The 7,288-nt window shown below is 48.8% G+C and overlaps 1 long non-coding RNA gene across 2 annotated transcripts in view; it reads right to left on the bottom strand.

Annotated features, from left to right (window-relative positions):
• Nucleotides 1-3,852: 3,852 nt before the first annotated feature.
• Nucleotides 3,853-7,288, bottom strand: part of LOC116098127 — a 5,439-nt gene continuing 2,003 nt past the window's right edge. For both annotated transcript variants that reach the window (XR_004121721.1, XR_004121720.1), the window contains one exon: nucleotides 3,853-4,181. This is a non-coding gene — a long non-coding RNA (uncharacterized LOC116098127). The remainder of the gene's footprint in view (nucleotides 4,182-7,288) is intronic.

Here is a 7,288-nt window from a genome sequence, read left to right as displayed (position 1 = left end):
CTGATTCCTGTGGTGACCCAGCCTTCCTGGGCCACTCTCAGAGCTAATTCTGTCCAGAGTTTAGGGTATCTTCTCTCTTAGAATTAAGGGTCAAAATTAGGGTCAAGGTAAAAAAAAAGGCTAGACTGGATCTTCTATAATATGTGTTTCTAGGGTTCGTTGAATGCCCAGAGTCACCTGTGAGAAGCAAGGAGGGCACGGAAGAAGAGAATTCCAGCTTCCCCAGAGGGGGTGGAAGGACCACGCTATATCTTTATCTGTCCTTAGCCCTGCCCACTCAAGCCACCCTGCCCAGACCCTGGTTCATTTCCTGGATGCCTCCTTCCTTTCCTACCAGTATCTGGCCAGGGCAACTGCTAAGGGGTGGAGGTGAAGGGCAAGGTAACTGTGAGAGGCAATGGTGAGGAGGAGCGCTGGCCTCCAGCCAGGCTAGGCAAAGTGGGAACAAGTGTCACTTTGTTTTCCCCTAGCGGAAGAGTGCTTTGATGTGTACATGGGTAACTCATTCTTTTATAAACTTCCAGCTTCTCCACAGACTTTGCCCTCGTTGGAGCAGGGACTCCTGTGGCTCGGACAGTCCCAGCTGTTCCTTTGCTTATACCCTGTGTGGATAATTAGCTTGAGTTTGCAGGGGAAAGTGAGGCACCCAATGTTCTCTAAGTGGTGGTTAAAGCAGTCATTGCATAGTAGCTTAAAGAACACAGAAGTAGCGTCCCCAGAGCACTGTGGGAGCATCCTGAGGGAAGAAACCCCAAGCCCCAGCAGAGAAGGAACAAGAAGGGCTACAGGCTGAATTCCACCTGGACCTGACTCCTGGGCACACCAGGAAAAGCACAGGCTGAGGCAGAATTGGAATCACTCTTCGTTGTTCTCTTTATGGGTGGAGATGCTGAGAACCAGAGAAGGTGGCAGACCTGTAGAGGGTCACACAGCCCTGAGTCTCACAGGACTCAGACCCAAGCTTAGAGCCATGAGTAGACAGAGGAAGGGGTGGGATCTACAAAATAGGGCACCTCCAAGTCAAGCCTTTACCAATTTCTCCTTTGGCTTTGGTTTTCTTTCTCCACTCTACATTGTAGCCCCCACACACACACTTGGGAACTATTGTTCCCCCAAATAGTTGCCTGGGGAAATAGTGACTCAACCCCACTCTTTAATGTATAGGTGAAAGAGAACTGCAGCTGTAGATGGGGGGGGGGACTTAGGAAGGTGAGCCAGAGCACTGTGGTGTTTGTAGTCTAAGCCCACAATGACCTCTTAAGGTGGGACCCATTCTGTAGATAGAGAAACTGAGGCACAGTGATCATTGAAAATCAAATGGCTGCTATCAGACCCCAGATTCTAAGCCAGCTTGTCTGACTCTGTCTCCCGTTGCCCAGGATAGCATCAAACTCACAATGGATGACTTTGAATTCCTAATTCTCCTACCTCCCCCTCCAGAGGGCTAGGATTGTAGGGGTATACCTCAATGCCTGACTACATATTTTATTCTTTAATGAAGTAAATAACTGAAGAGCTTGGGAAAGCTGAAAGAGGCAAAAAAAATAAGACGGTCACACTGTCCCAAGCAAGAGGGGTGATGCTTGAGAGAGAGAGCCAACACTGGGACAGACACACACACACACAAACACACACACACACACACACACACACACACACACAAACACACACACACACACACACACACACACACACACACACACACCATGTTCATTAGCTCCCTTTCCTGAGCACCTGGTGCTGAAGAGCCCCTCCTTCCATTTACAAACCTATAGAGTGTGTCCTGGTGTGGTTCAGAGCCTGGAAGACTTTGAGGAGGAAAGCAGCCCTAACCCCACTGGGAGGACGTGGAGTTGGGCCAGAACTTTGCCCTTTGGGCTTCCTTCAGAGTTTCTGGGCCTGGGGCTAGGTGGTCGGGGTTGGGAGAGGGGATGATGACACTCAGTTCTGATCTGAGGAGGAGTCTGCTCCTTGGGGAAGGGGTATAAATCCAAGGTGGGGTAGAGACCTAAGGCCTTCTGCCGCTCCCTGCAGCTCCCCTCCGCACCTCCTACCTGATTTGTCTCTGTCCCGCCCACTCTTATTTATAAACCACATGTCCCTGTGTCCCTGCCTGCCCTGCCTGTTTGTCCACAGCTTCAGCTGCTTCCCCTGATAACCCAACGGCCAGTTGGGAGGGGGGGCCTGGGAGGGGTTCAGGGCATTTGGAGTTCAGGGATGCTCTGACATGCCCCTTTCCCCATTAGGGAGCCATATGTGCCTTCCTGTGGAAGCTGAAGAAGCTAATGTCTAGACCTTGCTCAATAGTGGACAGTTATCCTCATGTAAAAATTTAATTTCTACCATTGCCCATGAGCAATTATTTGCTGCTTAGCCAACAGCCTTGAAGTCAGTTTAGGAGACTGAGAACAGGAAGTGGGCTGCTTTGACATGAACACCATCAGCCTTTCTGTCCAATCAGTGCATAGACGTGGAAAGAACTCCATCCCAGAACTCCCCAGCTTGGCTCCATATCTCAGTCTGCCTTCTCTAGCATCCTTGGGCTTGCCTAACTTCTCTGATTTGTTCTTCATAAAATGTAAACGCTACCCCTTTACCTAGCAGCCAGAATAGTGCCTGACACCTAAGGATTTCTCAGATGTCCTAAGTTCAGAATCCCTCACTCTCAGCTCATTTATCAGCACCAAGCACGGCAGTGTGTTTATAAAATTCCTGTACAATGCCACGTGCTGCAGGAGCATTGGAGGCCCCTCTGCTCAGTACTCTGAGCTTCACTCAGGGGTCCCCAGGCCCAGACTTCATTCTGAAACGCATACATACTGAGAACCCCAAACCCTCCTAGCAGTTCCCATGCCCTTGCTCCATTGTCCAATGACTGTCCCTATATCCCTGGGGACTCAAACAGCCAGAGGTGGATGGGTCAGTCTGGGAGGGTGCAGTCTAGGTAAGACAGAAGATATGTTGATTGGCTCAACCACTGCTTGTCTGTGCAGGGGATGAGAAGGCCTGAAGGCCTCTGAGAAAGAGAGGTAAGTAGGGAATGGCCCAAACCACCACGGCAGACATTAGCCAGAAGCAAAAGCCGAGGCTAGCTCAGGGCAATGGAAAGGTTCTAGGCCACTGAGACTTAGCTGACTTAGACCAGAACCCCTCCCACTGACCTTAGTTTCTCCTATCGCCCTCAGCTCTTACCTCGCTCCCACCTACAGACGTGTCAATCCTAGAACATGCCTGTCAGTAGGTACCTTCTGTTCTGTCACACTGATAAGGGCTCACCTGCTCTGTGGAGTCCCAGCACCTGCCCCTCAGGAGATGGGAAACAGAAGATTAGCCTCCAGGCAGAGAGAAGAGGTGGGGAGGGCGAGAGGACAGAGCTTTGCAAACAGGTCTTTAGAACACAAACCTCCAGCAGTTTCCAAAGGCGTTGGGTTCAGGGGCTGAGAAGGCAGGATGCTGTTTCCATCTGCCTACCCTTCAAGGGATGTAGAAGGATAGGCAGGCACTTGAAGGCAGCTGTCTGGACTGGGTCTTACTTTCTTTGACCAGAATACTAAGGAGTTCTGCTGCTGACCTGTTTCCAGCCTTCTTCTCAGTGCTGTATTTCAGGGAACCTGAGATGGAAAGGGGGCTGCCAGGGCACCCCAGCTAGGCAGAGACAATGTGGAGATGGAGGTTACTGGGTACCACAGCTCTCTAGCTGAAATGTTGGCTTGCATCCTCCTGAGGTGGCCAGACAGTGGGGTCAGCCCTGGATAGAAAACCTCCATGGGTAAAATCCCCAAGTCTGCTTAGTTACTTTCAGATCTAACATTCTAAGATTTTTTTTTCCTTCCAAAGACCTCACCAAGGGTGTCCTGGGTTGTTTTCCCTTTAATATAGAAGGATGGCAAGGAATGGGAGCTGGGGCTCTCAGAATCTTCTGGAAGCCATAGCCTCCCTGAGAATTTCTGGCCTGGTGTCTCCCAGTCCTACATTCCTGGAGGCATATGCGCTGCTCCTCCCTGCTCGGGAGGTCACTGGCAGCTGGGCAATTCTTGGAGTCCGTCTCGCGTGGTCAGTGCCCTGGGCCATCTGCCACAGCCCAGGTGCATCAGTGATTCTGGGAACTTCACGAACAGTTGAACAGTCATTTCATCTCAGGGCTTAGGAATCTTCGAGGAGAGCAGAGAAGGCTCTTGGGTCTGCAGAATGATAGAAGAGAGAAAAATAGAGATCCTGCAGAAAGAGGCAGGAGGCAAAAAAAGAGCAGATAAGAGGGCCTAGAAAGCCCCACCCGTTTCCAGGTGCAGGCGAACAGGCCGGATGCAGGAAAAACACATCCTGGATGCTGACTCCAAGGCGAAGTGCAGGTCAGACCTCTGCTCATGCTAAGTCACCTGTTGGACCTGCCTCTCAAACCTGGTGTGAGTGAGACACCTGACTAGCCTTGTCTATGCCGTATCTTCCTCAGTGTAGATTGTCAGCTGGGGAGAGAGGTTGGACAAAGACACAGGTCACCGGTATTCTTAGTAAATTTAGAATTTAGTATCTATTTCTTAGGGACAGAAATCCCAGGGAGGGAAGCAAATCGGTATTGTGTGTGTCAGTGAAGGAAAGAGATGGGTTCAGACATCTACAAAGAAGGTGGAGAGGGGACATTGATGTCACATGACCTGGCAAAGGCACCCAGGGGCTTTCCCTTGTTTGCTATGCATGTAACACTGAGTGACTCTACTCAGAACTGAGAGCTACCCTGTGGCTGCCCTCATGTTGTTCAAAACTCAAGTAAAAGAAAGGTGTCCTTGGAGTTCAAATAAATGAGGAGAAGGGTGCAAGGTGGGCATGGCATATTTGTGCAATTGTAACCCTCCGGTGGATTCCATAGTCAGATCAGAATTCAGTGCGGGCATTCCACATGAGGTGCCTAGCAGCCCTCTGCAGTGAACTGAACACATGCTCTCTCTCTCTCTCTCTCTCTCTCTCTCTCTCTCTCTCTCTCTCTCTCTCTCCCTCTTTGTCTCTCTCTCTCTCCTCTCTCTCTTTCTCTCTCTCTCTCTCACACACACACACACAACCAAGCATGCACACCAAAATTACGCATGAGATATATTAACAACTCAAAGGCATAAATACCACCCATCAATTTTCAAATTAATCTAAATAAATCATATAAATTGTATTACTTCCTTTGGTTTCAGTTTTCTATTTAAGTTGCATTACAAACAATATATGCTAAATTTAAAAATTAAAGAAGTTCATGTTAATAAGGTGTCAGGACACACTAGCCTCTTCCAGAATATCAGAGGCTGCAGCCAGTGTGGGCTCCAATCATGGAGGGCTTTGTCCAGTTATTGATTCTTTGGGTTCAAGTTTCCCCCCTCTGAATTAGACTCATATGCAGAGTCTCTCTTCCCTTGCCTATGATGTCATAACTGTAAACATTATGAGTCTCTCACTTACTTTGGAGCTTATTTTAAAGTCTGTGCTGGCTAGTCAGATGACCCAAGCTGAGCTAGTTAAATGTAAACAACAGCATGAAGATAGGTAAAGCAAATGATACCCATGCATAAAGTCTCTGGGGGCAGAAGATACTCCTGTGGCTTCTGCTTGTGTGGTCTCTTGGTCCTCGACCAGACTGCAAATCCCTAGAGGCCTGAGCCTGTGTACTCCTCAAGGACTGAACTGGGCTTCCTACAGATAGTTAACTACAGGGAAGAGTCTCTGAACAGACAAAAGGACAAATTAAAACAGGGTATGACAGACAAAAGTTGTCCCTACTCTCCAGCACAAGTGCATGTGCACATACACTTTGACCCTTAATCTTTCCTGAATGGACAATTCTATGAGTTAAATTTGTACTCCCACATGAAAGAATTACAGTCTTAAAAAGAAAATGGAGAGTAGAAATGTAGTTGAGTTGGTAGAGTGTTGGCCTAGGATTCATGATGAAGGCCCCAGCATTGTATAAAATACATTTGTTGGCACAGCACTTAGGAGGTAGAGGTGGGAGGACCAGAAGTTCAAGATTATCCTTAGCTACATAGGAACGTCAAGGCCAACCTGGGGACTTTATCTCAAACTAACAAAACCAAGTGCAGTCAAGTTGTCCTAGGGCAGCAGATAGGTGGTGGTACCCTCTTTCTGTGCCCAGTCAGTACGCTACAAGATCAACAGAGCAAACTCTGCATGCAGTGTTTCTTGAAGTTGCTGGATACCGTTTATCACAGGCTCCATCGAACATTAGTCTCAAAGTGCAAGTGGGGACTCATGGTCCCATGGGGCTTGTGAAGATGGCCCTGTAAGCAAAGACTTCACCTGCCTTCCCTTTCGGCACTAAGAATGGTAAACACCAGCACCTTTGGTCCTTGGCCTCCCAAGAATGGCCTCACCCAGCCCCCTTGCTAGGAAGCAAATTCCAATCATCGTCTTCATTGTATTCTAAACCTAAAGAAAACAAGGCATCATGCCCAGCAGCTCGTCCATAAAACATTAATCACTGTCCCCTCCTCGAGAAGCCTCTGACCAACGAAGGTATGCTCTACGGGAGCCATGGAAAAATCCTAATGGCCCCACACATGGCCTGGCCACATCGAGGGTGGGGGCCTGGCACAGTTCCTCCAGTGCTTTTCCAGCCAGGTTCCTAGCTTTAGTTCCAAGGATAATGAGGACTAGCCTGGGAATCCCAAAGAAAAAGAACCTTCCACACATCTATCAGGTTCCCCAAGGGTATTGGGGTCCTTAAGGTCAAGTGGCAAGTGGCTACCTTAAGCCACCACACCTTCCACTGGAGTCTGCTTTAACCCCACGGGTAACAGTGCCAGGACCAAGGTCACATCTCCTCATCAGGTCATCTAGCCTAGGGTGCCTGCCAAGACCTAACACCCAGACACCAGAATCCCCCTGATCCTGGTGAAGAATTTGAGCTACTACAAGAGAAAGTATGTAGCTGAGGAGATGGCGTAGTGGGTAAAAGCACTTGCCACACAAAGCATGAGTTCATGATACTCAGAATCCACACACAAATTAAGAACTGCAACAACAAATGTAAAAGAGAAAAAAGAATGCAGTCACATATGTAAACCCAACCTTCCCCTACAGGAAGGTAGAACAGGGTTGGAAGAATCCATATGGAACTGTAGAAGCCAGGTAGCCTAGCACAAAGAGACCCCTGTCTCAAACAAAGTAGAAAGGCAAGTACTGATACCTGAACATTGTCGTCTGACCTCCACAGAATGCTGTGGCATGCCTATCCCCACATACATGAACACACACACATTAGCATCACCATCTCTCTCTCTCTCTCTCTCTC

Source organism: Mastomys coucha, unplaced genomic scaffold (genome assembly GCF_008632895.1).
Source record: "Mastomys coucha isolate ucsf_1 unplaced genomic scaffold, UCSF_Mcou_1 pScaffold20, whole genome shotgun sequence".
Lineage (NCBI taxonomy): Eukaryota > Metazoa > Chordata > Mammalia > Rodentia > Muridae > Mastomys > Mastomys coucha.
Note: the sequence above shows the minus strand (reverse complement) of the source record. Positions and strands in the feature narration are given on the sequence as shown.